Source organism: Rosa chinensis, chromosome 4 (genome assembly GCF_002994745.2).
Source record: "Rosa chinensis cultivar Old Blush chromosome 4, RchiOBHm-V2, whole genome shotgun sequence".
Classification (NCBI taxonomy): domain Eukaryota; kingdom Viridiplantae; phylum Streptophyta; class Magnoliopsida; order Rosales; family Rosaceae; genus Rosa; species Rosa chinensis.
This window is the reverse complement of record NC_037091.1, coordinates 26114644-26130600: the sequence shown is the minus strand read 5'-3', so window position 1 is coordinate 26130600 and position 15957 is coordinate 26114644. Positions and strand designations below refer to the sequence as shown.

At 36.7% G+C, this 15957-nt stretch overlaps 1 long non-coding RNA gene across 1 annotated transcript; it reads left to right on the top strand.

Annotated features, from left to right (window-relative positions):
* The first annotated feature begins 13450 nt into the window (after positions 1–13450).
* Positions 13451–14474, top strand: LOC112196892. Its single transcript, XR_002935448.2, has 3 exons — positions 13451–13694; positions 14017–14098; positions 14380–14474. It is a non-coding gene; the product is annotated as an uncharacterized LOC112196892 (long non-coding RNA).
* Positions 14475–15957: the final 1483 nt, after the last annotated feature.

Here is a 15957-nt window from a genome sequence, read left to right as displayed (position 1 = left end):
TGCTTTCAAGGATCTTCAAGTTCTTCGTCTCAAGGCTTCATCATTCATCCTTCACGGTGTATTTCATACTTTCTTTTGTTTTCCTTTGTTTGATTCGTAGAGTTATGAATTCTAGTTAACATGACGTTAAGGGCAAAGTTTAAAGCCCGTTTATATGTTTAGATATAAAATTGTGATTTTTATATGTTGATTTATATGTTGCTTATGTGAGATTGCTTGATTGATTTTGAATAATAGAAAACTTTTTCATGTTTATGTTCTTTGGTGGCCAACTTAGTATATATGCATGTGATTGGAGCTAGATTTAAGTAGTAAAGGCTTTGGACAAAGGTCGAAATCAATTAAGGAGGATTGCAAATAGGTGAACTTATTCATAACTAGGTTGTGCACTTTGGTTGACATCCTTTCTTTGTTCTTCATGCATTGAATGTGTTCTTGAGTAGCTAGCTTTCTAGACTATGATTGCATGTTCAATAGGTTTAATTTAGGTGCTTTCACTTAGATTAAATATTCAAGGATAGTAAAAAATGGGAAATCGTTTGCTTTCTAACGTTTCACATGGTCAACTTCTTTCTCATGACATAGAAAATCAACTATAGGAATTGTGATTGGATTTCATTCATATGATTGTGGATTTAATCTTTGTTCCTTGCGTTCCACCATTGTATATGTGTTTTTGTATTTTCTTTATTTTATTTATTTTAATTTTTGATTTAATAATTCTGAAACCCCCTTTTGTTTGTTTTATTTTTGTAAATAATACTTTATATTGATTTTAATTCTTTAGTTGTTTTTGCAATTACAGGTGTACCCTCAATCCTCGGTTAGAACGCTCCCTACTTATTCTATACTAACGATGACATTTCAGGGTTAAATTATGCGCTTGCATTTAGCGTATCAATGGTTGACGAGTAAGCGTCGGATAAGGTAAGTAGAAATTCTACCAATTGTTAAGAAATAAGGTAAAATAAGAAAATCGTAAATGCATGCACAAGTAAACTTCAAAATTATGCAAGGACGCTATCATGAGCTATAAGAACCTTATTGGATCAAGAAAGATGTTCGGGTCAAAGGTCAACTAACTTGTTGGGCTAGGTTCACTAGCATACCCGTCTGGTGGGTATCCAAAGTAAATTATGGACCCTAACCTTAAGCTATTTTTGGGCCTAAGGCCCAAGCCCAAAATATTTCCAAAAGTCTTTAGCCAAATAAAGGTCTTAAAAAATTATCCGTCCAAAAGTGACGTTCAGAATTTCACGAGGTCTACAATAGTTGTGCTTGAATTTTGTTGTTCAATTTGTTTGTGGGTTTTTTGGATTTCTGATGATGATTGTCTTGATGTGCAGATATATATTTGTTTGTTTGTTAATTTGGGAAAACATGGAGGAATTGCAAATGGAGGGCTAGGGTAATACTGCTTTCCTTGTACAAATGAATTTTTTTTGAAGGCTGCTTTTGTTTTAGTTTCTTCTCTTATAAATTAGAGAACAGTTTTCATTGTTTATTATCAAACTGGTGCCTACTATTTTGTTTACGAATGTGGGTTTTCTTTGTTTTTCCTGCTTCAGAAGCAGATGGGAAAATTTTGTTCCTCATTTTAAAGAAACTAGTAGTAAAATGTAACTGGGATGATGATGATGATGATGTGGATGAGAATAAGAAACTAGTAGTAAAATATAACTGGGATGATGATGATGATGAAGATGTGGATGAGAATGATGTGAAGGACTCATGGGAGGATGATGATAGGAGCATAATAATGCGATAATAATGTTGTTAATTCCCATATTTACTTTGTTAGTTTATCTTATTTTCTAGTTAATTTAGTTGTTTTTATGTTTATTAGGTTTTCCTAAGCAAGGAAAGAAATAAGAGCAAAAGGAAGGAGATATGTGCAAATAATGGAGAATTGTGGACTCTTGATGAATCAAGGAAGCTTAAGGAAACATGGAGAAAAAGATATTCAACAATTAATTCTCTTGGCTGCTCCTATTGGATAGAAGGATGTCAATGAATCCTAAATCAATCAGAACATTAATCAAGGAGTTAGAGTCCCAAAAGGAAAGAAGGAAAGAGTTACAAACTGAATAAAATCTCTCCTTGGATGTTGAAGAAAGGGGGATCTCACATACGAAGAAGCGGAGATGCACCAGAGCTCAAGAAGAAGCAAGACTGCAAAACCACACCAGAAACGATCGATCGTTGGAATTTCTGAGATCGATGTTTTTTGTTGTCTTCTTTCTCCATGAACTCCTTTGTGTTTTTGATTCCCATTATGTGTAACTAAATTCCCAATAGTTAGAGGGTAGTTGAAGCCCCTAGACATGATCCATAACATGCTTTGACATTCAATTTGTTTTCCAATTAATAAAGTTGAGGTTTTGTTTACCGATTTCTCATTGATGAATTCTATGTTTGTGTGCTTTAGAGGCCTACTTAGTATGCATGCTAGGGTTCTAATACTTAGATTGTTTGATGCCTGGATCGATAGTTGGATTCCTCAAATTACCACTAGCAAGTAAACAAAACCCTAGGTTTAGCAAGGCTCTAAGTTATTTGCGATGCCTAGTGATTGCTCAAACTCTTTTCAAACTTAATGATCTCTGCATGTTAAATCTAATAAACATACCTTTAGGTTGCATTTCTTGGGAATAGTCTAGGTGTAGAGCGCTTCCTGCCTAGCATACAAAGTAAGAAAGGGTAATGCGTTGTGTTCAAGCGTACTGAGCCAATCTGAGCGTCTTCAACTAAGTTAATTGGTATTAAATTGGACAAAGTGTGTTGTGTGTGATTGTTGGAGGTGGATACTTCCTTCCTAGCTAGTTTCATTATCTTGATATCAACCAACTTCAAATCTGCTTCAATATTTTCGTTTTTCTTTCTGTTCTATGTTTTTCTGTATTTTATTTCCATAGTAAACGAACTCCAAAAATTCCCAAATTTTGTGTGCTGCACGCATTGTGTGTCTAGTACAACTCTCTAAATTTTCATATTTTTCTGGGTTGTTGTGATTAGGATTTTAGTTTGTTTTTCGACTGCTGTTCAGTAGGAACTGCAGTCACGTTTTGTGACTTTTGTTTAAGCTTTTAGTTTAACTTAATCCTCTGCGGAAGACCCTTATTTCCCTATATTACAATTGATATATTTTCCGGAGAATAAGGAAAATTAATAGCTTATAAATTTAGCTATCAGATGATGATGTCCTTGCTCCTCCAGTAAAATTGATACCATGATGAGATCCTTATGCATATGCAACTTTTGACTGCCATGATCATTATTTTGATGTGGTGAATGAATAGGATATATATGTCATCATAGCTTTATGTAAAGACAATAGGATATTTGGATTCTTTATCAACCTTGATCTGCAAAACTCTAAAAGATACTAAATATTGATCGAGTATCTTAAAAGATATGTATCATCAACAAAATTAAATTGTAGATATTACTGGTACTATATTCTTTTCTAAGAGAAACATAACCAAGAACAAGGTTTTCACTAAAATGTCTAAGACACTAAGGCCTAGTTTGGGACTGCTTTTGGTACCAGAAGTGCTTTGACAATTTAGTTGGGTTGTTTGGTAAAACCTCTACAACCAGCTTTTGAAAGGAAGCGCTTCCTTGAACCGTGGAAATCAAGAAGCTGGAAATCGTAGCTTTTAGATTTCTGCTTTTGCGGGAATCAGGTTGAAGACGCGGAAGGGTTAATGAAATTTCGCATATTGGCAAAATTGTCCTTATAGTTTTCTTGTTTCTTCTTTCATCGCCTCCTTTGCCCGCATCCTTCCCCCTCTCACTGCTTCTTCTCTCTGACTGGGAAGGAGCCATGGACAACTCTGTGTTAGATTATGAGTTTGATTCTATTGCCTTGAAACCTAAATCTGAACCCAAAGCCCAACGTTTTTTGTAACAATAGGTGGCTCACCCATATCGTCAAAGGGATGCCTCTCATCCTCTAGATCCAGGTGTAAAATTAAATGCAAGATGGTAGGATGGATCATTCTTCTTCAGTTCTATGTGTAATTTGTAATTTTTGGATGATTTGTTTCTTCACATGAATCGTCTTCACATGAATCGTCAATATTTTATTAACCCAGGGTCTCCTCCAATATCAATTGCTAGAGCTGTTTGGAATTGATATCTTTTGTGACTTGATGTTTGTTTTGAGATAGCCCATGGTAAGTATTTCATGAATGCATGGTTTTTGCTTTATTAGTAATTTGTACAATGATTCTAGAAGTGCCTTGCAATTTTGGTAGTATTGAAAATTTGATATGGCTAGTGTACATGCTGCAATTGATATCTGTTCTTGTTAATTGAAGACTTTAGGTAGAGTGGATATCTTAGGTGTAGCTAAAGATTTAGGGGAATGGTTGCATTTTCTTGCTGCATAAGCTGTGTGTATTGTCTTAGTTGCTTGTTTGTGATTCAAGCAGAGTTGTTTCCTTTATTGCCTTTACGAATATATGATTGAAGCCTTGAAGGAATGAGTATACCACTGTGTCCCAATCCCCATATCAAGTGGTTGTGAACGATAATTTAGTTTTTGCTTGCAACTGTAAGATTTTATGCAGGACTGATCTTGGGAAACTTTCTAACAGAGGCCTGGAGATCACACAACTACAAAAAGCTTATAATTGCTTATATAATTTGTATAACTAATATAGAAGATGAGATAAAAGTGATGAATTGATAATGGAAAAAGATTGATCATTTATGCTTGGAAGATCAATTTTTTAATTTCTTTGGAGATTATGCCATAGATCTAGCTGCTGCTGTGTATAATTTTTTAATTTCTTACTTGAAAACTGTCAGTGCTAATTTAATGGAGAATCTCCAAGCTAGTAATAGGAAGGATAGTATAACTTCATTGCATTGCATTCAAGATTTTAGTTTACTGTAAGAAAGATAAAATGTTTTGGAACTTGTAGTGAAGCTTTCAAAGCTGCTACAACTGTAGGTATGGATAAGGTAAAATGAATAACCTTTGCTAAATACAGAAGGTGTGGAGATAGTGTTCTCCAATGAACTGGTGGTCTATCTAATTTTAATTCTATGTCAAAATCTTATATGTCAAAAATCAGTCAAGCATCCATGCATCCGTTACATGATTTTGTGGACTCCTTTTATATGAGTTATATTCCTTGAAGACTATAAGCTTAAGTCAAAAGTTCTTGGTTAATTATGAATCACTGGAAGTACTTGTTATAAATCTGTTATCTGGCATTAAGTGAACAAAAATCCATTATTTGGGACTGTTTGGTATCAAGAGGCTAATCCATCATGATGAAGAAATGGTAAAATATAAAGCCTAAGGTCTATGATTTTAGTGTAGATTAGGTTGACATCAAAAATGAAACTGAAAGTGAAGGAGAAGGTATGGTTCCAGCTTCCTATATTAACATTAGATTTCTTGTGTTTTCTGTGCTGTGCTTAATTATGTTTTCTGCAATGGTTTGCAAGCTCATTTTCTTCACTGTTGCTTGTAGTAAATGATCTTTTACCATTCTTGTAAGAGTCTGATAGATGTTGGATTGCTCTTTGTTATGCAGATCACGACAATTATGCAGATTTGTGCTGCAGTACGTGTTGTGTTCCTTGCTCTTTGTTATGTAGATTTGTGTTCTTTCCAATTTCTGACCTAAAACTATTGAGGATGCTAGCTAATGAAGGTGCTGCAGTATTGTGTTCCTTGCAATCTTTGACCTGAAACTGTTGAGGAAGCTAGCTAATGAAGGTGCTACAGTGTTGGGGTTGCCTTGACTAGTCTTTGGTTTTTGTGTTATTTTTTTGAAAACTGTGATTGTTGGTTGGTGTAAGAATGATGGGTATCGTATTTTGATATTTGTCAATTTATAATATTTGCGGAACATGGTACTAGCTTTGTTGTGCAATTTTGTGGAGCAGAAACTGGTATCAAATATTTTGGACATATTTTGTGTAATAGTAAAACATAATATGCATATTAAAGGGTTAAATCTTTAATCGGTCCAAGTAAGGGTATAATGATAATACATGAGAATTTTTTTATATTTGGTATAGTTACATAATCAAAAAACAAAATTATGTATTTTTGTAGCATATCTTAGCATGTATGACTATTTTGGTAATTATACCCAGCTAAAGCATTTTTGCCTTGCAACTTACCAAACACCTAGAAATTGCTTTTCGTTCTCACAGCACTTTTAAAAACAGTTTACCAAACACCTCAGCTGCTTCTTCTCACAGCAGGTTCGGAAGTGCTTCCTCTCACAGCAGGTTCAGAAGTGATTCTTCTCACAGCACAGCAATCCCAAACTAAGCCTAAGTATTAAGCTAGGTGCAAAAACTTATTTAAAGTTTAAAAGCTTGTATGTGTTTATAATGGCATACCACTATTATGCTTGACGTGGTACTACTCTACACTAAGTATCAAATTATTAAGATTTAGGGCTAATTCAGTATTGTTCATTGGTGATGCTTATTCGATCTGTTTATACTTTGTTTGTTGCAAATGTCGGTACATTTGTTGTGTCAAGAGTGAATTTTGCTGCTACATTGTGTCTGAACCGCTCTTTGTTTGTCTGAGAGACCCATTGTACAAGTCTGATAGGGACGTCTTAAAGGTATGAGAGACTTGTATATGTTTCATATCATTTTGTATAGCTATCAATGTTACGTCTTGTACCTCGATTTACAGGTTTAATCACTAATCATTTGGATAGTAAACGACAATTATTTTTACTTTTTTACTTTTGCTTCGATCTTTTAGTGGACAAAAAAGTTGACTTTTTATTTAGTTCATCTTTTGAGAAAATTTTCTTCACGAAAGTCATAGAGCACGTTTAACCGAGTTCATGGACAAATGGCACACTCAAAATCGGAGTTCGTATGTGAAAGTTATGGTCGGAAAACTAAAGTTAATGTTTTGAGAAATTTACTATAAATAGCCAATTACCTTTGGTAAGTTACCATTTTTTGAAAACTTACCCAAATTATCCTGTTCATTTTCTCTCCAGCTCAACTTGTGGTCTGACCTGACCCGAGACGCCAACCCGGCCCTAACTTCGCTGTCTGACCACCTATCGATGCTGCCCCAATTGCATCAGATTCCTCACTTCAGGCTTATTCGATCCTTAGTGGTGGTGGCATTGGACGATTAGAGTCGTGTGAAGCCCAACAACTCTAAGAAGGCAGGTGGACCCGTTCCCTTGACCCGTTCGTAACTCATGTTTCCAGACACCATTTTCGATGATTTCAACTGGGTTTTAAGCTCTTGGGGCGCTAGCAAACCATCCAAGTGGTTTAACCTGAATTGAAGAGTTGAAAGTTGACTTGATACACATTTACGCAAGCATACATATCATTTTCAAGATAGAGAAATATTATGCCCAAAGTTATCGTACCACGGGGATTAGCGGCTAAACCTATAAATTAAATTAAGCATCCATTACATCAAATTTGGGCTAGGGCACACAACCCTAACTCCCAACAAAGAAATTACTCACTACCCATAATTAAATTAACATCAACAAACATCAATAAAAAGGAAAAGGTGAAAAGAAGTGAGAAGTAACAAGAACAAGTCACAATTGCTATGAAGCAATTATGACAAGCCTTGATTTATAGCTTCCCACTTTTACCCAATCTTCAAATCTTGATAATGATGAAGTCCTTTGATGCTTAGAAGCTTTGGATGAGCAATCCTCAAATACCCAAAAGAAAATTAAGAGAATGGAAAACGGGAGGGGAGGAGAGAGAGGGCAGCAGCCCAGTCCTCCCCCTTTGAGAATGGAGAGTACGGCGTCTGTGATGTTTTGTTGTTCAAGGGGGAGGAAATATATATATGGGAATGGAATTAATGATCAGTTTATGGGTTGTGTGGATGTGAGAAGAGAAGGAGGATAAGCTCCCACGTGGCAGCACAAGAGAGGGTGAGAGGAAAGAAAAGAAATAAATAAGAAAGAGAGAAAATTAAAAAAGAAAGAAAAGAGGAATGACATGCACGTGGGAGAGAAGGAAAAATATGCTGATGCTGACGTCATGAGCTGACATCAGCAAATGCTATTTTTTTTAATTTTTTTCCTTTTTCTTTTCTTTTCTTTTCTTCATTCTTGTTTCTTTTTTTTATTCTTTCTTCTCCCTTCTCAATGCATTTCCTCAAATACTATCAGAGGCAATTAGATTTTGTTCCCTTGACGGCATTGACCACGGTTGACCCGTATTGACAATTTCCTCCTTTTGTCGGAAACTCCAATTTGCTCCAATTTCACACGATTTCCGCAACTCCACTTCTTTCCTACACAATAAATAAAATTGGATTAATTACATTATAATTGACTTAAGGATTAGCTTATATTTTAGTGTTTTAGATATAATTACATGCATAGAAATGTGTGTAATCAAAAGTCTAAGGTTTTTTTGATCATTTCGAGGTAAATTCCAGCTTATATGTATTGAATTGGATTATGTTATAGTTCTAGGAATGGAAGGGGTTGATGTGAGGAACATTTTTGGCACCAGTGGTAAGACCCAATTTGGGGGTTAGAGACGGCGGTGCATGGGGCCATTTCTAGCCTTCTATGTATCAAGGTGTTGATATGATTTTTTGGTGATCGGTGAACTTTTTGGATCGATAAGAAATTTCAAAATTTTAGATTTTCGGGTTTTGATTTGAGGAGATCCGACCATTCGATCGTCTTCATTTTATAATTAGGATGTTAAAGTAATTATGTTGGCAAAACCCTTTAAGTTTAAGTTGATTCCGATGTGATATTAGATGTTCGATGAATTACTTGAGTGAGGGGTTTTCAGGTTTTGTTTTAGAATCGTAATTAATCTTCGGATCGTTGTTTACGAATTTGAATTGTGTATAGGACGACATATTGAGCCATCAATCGATGATGATCCATATGCTTGGCCACGTTAGCTGTATACTGTCAGTGGCCGGACACTTTGTTTTAAATTATATGCGTGCAATAATGTTTCGTAAATAATCGTTTTATTTATTTGAGAATATGATCTTGGTTTCGAAACATAACATTTGAGTATGGATTTATTGATTTGGCTTTCAGAATTGGATTGTGATTTATTACTTGGATTGATTTTGGTTATGATTTCGGGGACGAATTTGCTTTACGATTTGATTTTGATATTGAGCTTTTTGAAAGATCTTCTAAAACATGTTTATCGATCAAATTATAAATTTCATATGTTTTTCTTCACCAAACCCTGGGTTGTTATATGTTATTGCTAGCTAGGTTATTGCTCCTCCTCACTTACTTTTTGTTTATGGGTTGTAGTCGAGCATTTAGCCTGGGAGGCTCTCTTTACTGTATGGTGATATTTTCTTCCCAATACTCTAGATTTTACTTGACTAGCGGGTCTAGTCTGATTTCCTCTCAATTGACGAGGCAGATCCTATTCTATTTGTCGTCATCTTTGATTGGTGGATACTTCCTTCTCCTTATTTTACTTTCCGATTTGATTAGCAGGTTGGTCCAGATTTACAAGTTGTCGGAATTCTCAGTTTGCATACTTTGTTGTTTATGACTAGAAGGGCTAGTCAGTTGTCTTCATCTATTTGTTATTCAAAATATTTTCTTAAACTCTTGCATGCATCATTGATTTTACAAATGTAAAGGTGGGAAAGTATGAAGTTATCGTTTTTCGTTTTATTTTTAATTATTTATTTTCATCCACTTACGCTAACGTTTTTCAATTACTTCCCCTGGGCTCTTCGGTTTCAAATGCTCGGTCTGTAGAGTAGCTGGTTCGGCATAGTCGGAGTCAAGGCCTAACATAAGCTATTGTTATATTTTTATTATAGGCTTCCTATTTAACCTACTTGTATCTTGATTTCTTTTACTTCGTTAGATTGCTTTGATAACCTGTGGGATTAATGTCTTTAAGTTAAGACTTGTATTTGTGTAATTGTAGTTGATGTGATTTGGGGAGCAGGGTGGCTTCAGGAGTTGAGGATGATGTTTGATATTAGAAGTGTAAATGTGTTTTCTATAGATTTTGGGTAGTCCATCTTTAGGGGTGGCTCTACCGAATTTTCGGTAGAGTTATTCCTAAGGTGGGTCACCTCTGATTTCAAGGTGAAATCCAAGGCGGGTCCTGCCAACATGGTATCAAAGCATTAGGTTTCATATGATATCTTATGTACTTGATGACACCTAGTATCTTTCGAGTAATGACCTGAACGCGGTGGATCCCCATCATATACTCTTCGATCCTAGAGTGTTAATCAAGTATATGAGGTAGTTGTCATAGTGTCTTTGACTGGTGAACTCCTCTAATTCTCCTTTTACTTCAAGTGCTATGACTCTTAGACGCCGAACACGTAGGGGAACTCCTCTTGCTACAAAAGATGGAGATGCTCGTGAGGATTTAGTGGGTACAATTGAGTGCCTTTCCAGCAGTTTGCTGCAGCACTCCTGGCTCTAGTTCTCACTTTAGCATGATGCTAGCAAATTAAGAAACATGGAGCCTATGGTTTCTCCATATCTAAGGAGCCCTTAGATGCACATAATTGGCTAAATTGGATGGAGAGAGTATTCACACAGATTAGATTTCCTGCAGACAGGAAAGTGGGCTTAGCTGTGGATTTTCTAGAGGGCGTTGAATTTGAGGCATCAGACCAGTCGAGATCATGGGAATGTTGGTCAAATGACATGAGTCCAGTTTAAGACCCATTTTAATGGATGCTACTTTAGTCAGGTCATCTGTAACAGGATGCAGGATGATTTTCTGAACCTGCAGAAGGAAGACAAGTCTGTCTTGGAGTTTGAGCAACAGTTTACTAATCTATCCCATCATGTACAGGCTTTGGTGCACATTGAGGAGGGCATGATTTCCTGGTTCATTAAGGGACTTGGTCAGGATTACCAGATTCAATTGATGGCTATACCAATTCACACTTATATTGAGGTAGTTAATGCAACTCTGAGAGTAAAGTCCACGTTTTGGTCAGGTGTAAGGCCTCAGGATGCGAGTGGCCCTAGCCAAGGTTCTTCTAAGAGAGCTGCTTCCACTTCAGAATCTTCGGGAAGTAGTAGATGTGTCAGTTTGGATTCTAGTACCTTGTCCGATTTTGGAGGACCTTATATGGGGGGCAGTCAGTCAGAGGAGTGGCAGTTCAGGGGCAGTACTAGTCAGCATAGTGGTACTGACTATCAAAGAGATTTCCTACTTAGAGGGATCATCCCCAGCGTTAGACGAGGGATATGACTTGCTATCAGTGTGGACAATAGGGTCATTTTAGGAGGGATTTCCCTATGTTGACTCAAGATGTTATCCCAGATGTCAGTCAGAATTCTAGTCAGGCAACAAAAGGTGCATCTTGCGACAACCATCCACTAACTCAGACGAGAGTTCACGCTATGGTTCAGCAAGATGATCACTTCTCTCCATATGCCATAAGCGGTACGGTACTCTTTCTTTTGAGTTATTTTTTTTTCTTGTTATGTTTCACCTGGGGGACGCTTATCCAGTAACATTAGTGTAGTCAGAGCCTGTACATACCTCCACTATTATGGAGGAGGATTTGCTATGTCACCAAGCATATGTAAAACTCTCTTTAGGGGACTCACAAGCCATGGTGGGACTCAACCACTACATGCATTATTTGATGTCGTCTGAGTTTTTTTTTTTTTTCCGATACCATCAATGGCTGACTTTAGTTAGGGTTTGACTTATACTTTAACACTTAACACTTTCCTCCATTCCATCGAGCAAAACACCCACTCTGGCCTCCAGCTGAAAACCGCCTTCTCTCTCTCATCTCTCGGTCCCACCCTCAGCCCTCCCTCAGTCCCGCTCTCAGCCCCGCCCTCAGCCCGCTCTCAGACCACGAACCCCTCTCTACTAAGCAGTTTGAAAGCAGATCCTCTCAAACTTAGCCGGAGTTCGTCATATTTAGAGTAAGGATTGCACAGAGGACCAAAGCCCCAAAACTCCGACCATAGATCGCAACTCAGAGAGCTCCGCCATCCCTACAAAACTAGGCACACCTCCTTGCTTCACCGCCATCACGCCAAAACCTCCGCCATCCATGAGGAGCTCCAGCGCCGCCATCGCACCGATGTTGAGTGTGCCTCGCAGCACCACCAGCCCAGCGACCACGCGAACGACCTTCATCAATGGTAGAGCCTCCGGTATGCTCGCTACCTGCGTCATTCAACCCATCGAGATCATCAAGGTGAGTGTTGAAATTCATCAAGATTGTAATTTTTGTGAGATTTGGATGCCATCGTTTTGTAATATTTCGTTCGTGGTTTCTAGAGGAAGTACAGTCGAAACAGAGAGAGTGAGAAAGAGACCGAGAGAAAGAAAGAAATTGAGAGAGAGTGGTGATTTCATTTTGCTGCGAGGGGAAAGAAGATCTGTGTCGAATGTGTTTGCACGATTCAGATCGGTGGAGAGAAGCGTTTTGTATCGAAGGTATTGTTTCCCAGATTTCTATGTTTTGTTGGGGTTTTTGTTTTCTCTTTTGATTCATGTTATTGACTCTGGGTTTCAGAAATTGGGAATTGAGTTTTATTGTGTTGAGTTTGATTAGCTTTTACGGTTAGGGTCACTGAATTGGGGTTTTTTTTGGGTCATTGAATTTGATTCTGTAATTTCAGAGTTTTGATTCTGAGTTTGTTCTGTTTATGCTTAATTGAAGAGTTGGCTATCTGCCGAGGCCTTTAAGTATTGTAATAGCAATATAATTTTGTTTTCCAAATGTGGTTCAGTGGTGTGTTCAAATGGTAGAGGAAGAAGAGGAGTAATAGATATGAGTTTGGTTTGGAGAGTAGGGATTGCAGGTTCGGAAATTTGTGTTTTTTGGTGTTGTGTTCTTCTTCTTTTAGTTTTATTTTTGCTGGGGTTAGAGATATAGGTATTTGAGTGGAATGGTTTTATCAACTAGATAAATTAATCCTCTTTGCTCTGTTTATATGTTTGTGAAGTAAAATTGGTCGCAAGGAAATCCATATTTTCTGGTTGAAGTTGCCTTTTTTTATGATTTGTACTGGACTATGTATTGGAATTATTGTTAACTGAGGCAAATATATATTGTTTGTAGTAATTTCTGTAATTTTTGGTGATTTTTTTTTTCGTGACAGGATTTGCTTAGTTTTGAACTTTGTATGTGGTAATATCTGGGGACTGGGATCTTTTTCATTGCATGTTATGGGGTCTTGGTTTGAATTGAAATTCGTTTTTCGTTTAAGTTTTTGTTGTTGAGTGCCATTAAGGCTTCTGTAATTCCAACTGGTTGTTTTCGAGTTTGGAAATTTACCCAAAGACACTTTGAAGTTTGGGGTGTAGAGCATAATCACTCTACCTCTCTAAGAAAAAAACAATTCTTTCAAGTTCGAAAGGTTAAGCATCATGTTTTTTTTTTAACTCAATCTTATTTGGTGGTACATTCAAGTGGTATGGTGCTTGTTCAAGTGGTACATTCATTGAGCTGGAATAATCCCCTAGTGTCTGCAGTAATAGGTCATATGATTGTAATTAAATCAATAATTTTGCTTCAATAATGAACTAATGCACGAATCCCTGTTTTGCATTAATCGGTAAGCATTCTTGTACTGTGTGTGTATGGATGGGGCAGCTTTCGCATAAGAGGAAGGTGACAGTTCAGGAGTTCAAGGGGAAACCATTGGTGTCGTTGAGGGAGTTTTTTACTAAAGAAGGCAAGGAGCTCCCTACTTCTAAAGGTATACCCTACTTGATTTTTCTATTATAGCAGATTATATGCTATGTAATAGTGTTCATATATGTGTCTAAAAGTAAGTTGGCTACAAACTTAATTTGACATTGGATGAATTGAAATGGGGATGAAGTTGGTCCATATGGAATTCGATAACATGTGTTTCAGAATGTATGCAGGGTTTGACTCCTATAATGTGTTTGAGAAAATCTAAAAATGGAATACTGTTTTTGGTGGTACTATACTAGTATCTAATATAATAGTTGTAATCTCAACTTTCCCTACTCTTTACCTTACCTGATATTCTTTTGTTCTCCTAACATTTGCAGGTGGAGTATTATTTCAGTGATCTGAACTTAGCTACTACTGATCATCTTATGAGGTTCATAAACAAAGACCCTGAAGGATTTGGTAATTACTAATCTGTTTGTATTGTTTCTTTCCTTTGAGAACTGTTATGGTTTTAAATGTGAGTGAGAGAGTTAGATTCAGTGTTTGTGGGCTCTGTAATATACTTAATATGATGCTTACCTTTCAAGTTAAAGGGCAAGATTTGTCCCTGCAGAAATACCTAATTTGTTTGTGGTGCTGCAAACCAGTTTTATATGCAAGGATGTATATTGATTTTGCATTGGAATTCAGTGGGTTGAGTTTTCATCACTATTAACTGTTTATTATTCATTCTGATATAGTGCCAATATCTGTTGTTGCATCTTTCAAGAAGATTAAGGCCCTCGTAAGTAGTCATTCCTAGCTTGCAACTGTATTGCGGAACTCCTCAAAGCTTGTGAGTTCACTTATTTGTGCTCTGGCTTCATATTATGTTGTTGTACATAAAGGCTCTTAACTCAAATTCTTTATTCAGTGATCACAGATTCGCAATCTGTTTCATGGATCCTAATAAGTGCATGTTCTTTGACAGTGTGAAGACAATTGGTACTTGCCAGCTGCAAACCTCAAATAGTAATTCTTCCTTAGCATCCAGATCAGCAAAAGCAGATGGCATGCATTTCAGTAACAATGGAATACTGAAAATGGAATACTGTTTTTGGTGGTACTATACTAGTATAGTTCCTACAATGAATACTGTTTTTGTCAAGCTAGAATCTTGTATGTCTTTTGCAAATGCTTTAAGCCATACTGTTACTTTTGTGTAATTGCATTTACTTAATCCGGACAGATTGCCCACCTCAAATTTATATTCCAGTTTTCCACACCATAGAGTTAAAGACCACGAGTTTTACTGAGAGGTATGTTTGATTTATACTTTTGATTTGCTTTCTGGTGTTGATGAAGGTTATACATGTCGGTTTCGTGGTCATAGTGGAGGACTAGACCTCACATTAATAGTTTTTTTACTTTATTCTCTAGCCAAGTCCAAACTAAACTATTTGATTTGTGCAGAACAAGAACTTTGAATTGATAAAAATAAAAATAAAATAAAAAAATCTATATCAGTATGTGTAGATATGCATTTTAATTGGCTTTTAGTCTTTCTGGAATTGCTTCTGCAAACCTGAGATAGTTGGGAGTATAAGCCCAACTATCTCAAGTTTGCAATTGTCGATCACTTCATATTATGGAATTGATATACAGTAAATCAAGAAGCTGCATAAACTATCTGTTAGCTAGAACTTGGACCACTATATTTGAAATTTAGTTTCCAATGAAATGAGATCAGTTTGAAAGAACTTTAATGAAGTTCAACATGAGATCACATTATACGCCTTAGATGGGAATGCAATCAAATACAGTCTGCCTTTGTGCGCCGTAAATACCCTTTTACGGCACACATTGTGGGCCGTAAAAGACTCTTTTTGGTGTAGTGTGAGTGGTAGTTAATGTGGGTTGGAGTACTTGACTTATGGTCTTTGTTATTCAGGGAAATGCTTCCTCTGGCATGGGTGTTGCTGAGGACTGCTGCAATACATTCTTGGAACTGCAGAGAAAGAAGGCCTTTCGCTATGTGATTTTTAAGATTGATGAGAAGAAGAAAGAGGTTGTGGTAGAAAAGACTAGAGGCCCAGCTGAAAGTTATGATGATTTCACTGGTTCATTGCCTGAAAATGATTGCCGATATGCAATCTATGACTTTGATTTTGTCACTTCAGAGAATTGCCAGAAGAGCAAGATCTTCTTCATTGCCCGGTTTGTTTCTTTTGGTTATTATGTTTGACTGAAGTGATGGTGTGTTTGACTAAATTTTTCTCTTGGGCACTATGTTTTATTGAAGATGATGGCATGCTTTGACTTTTTATTATCAGAAAAGA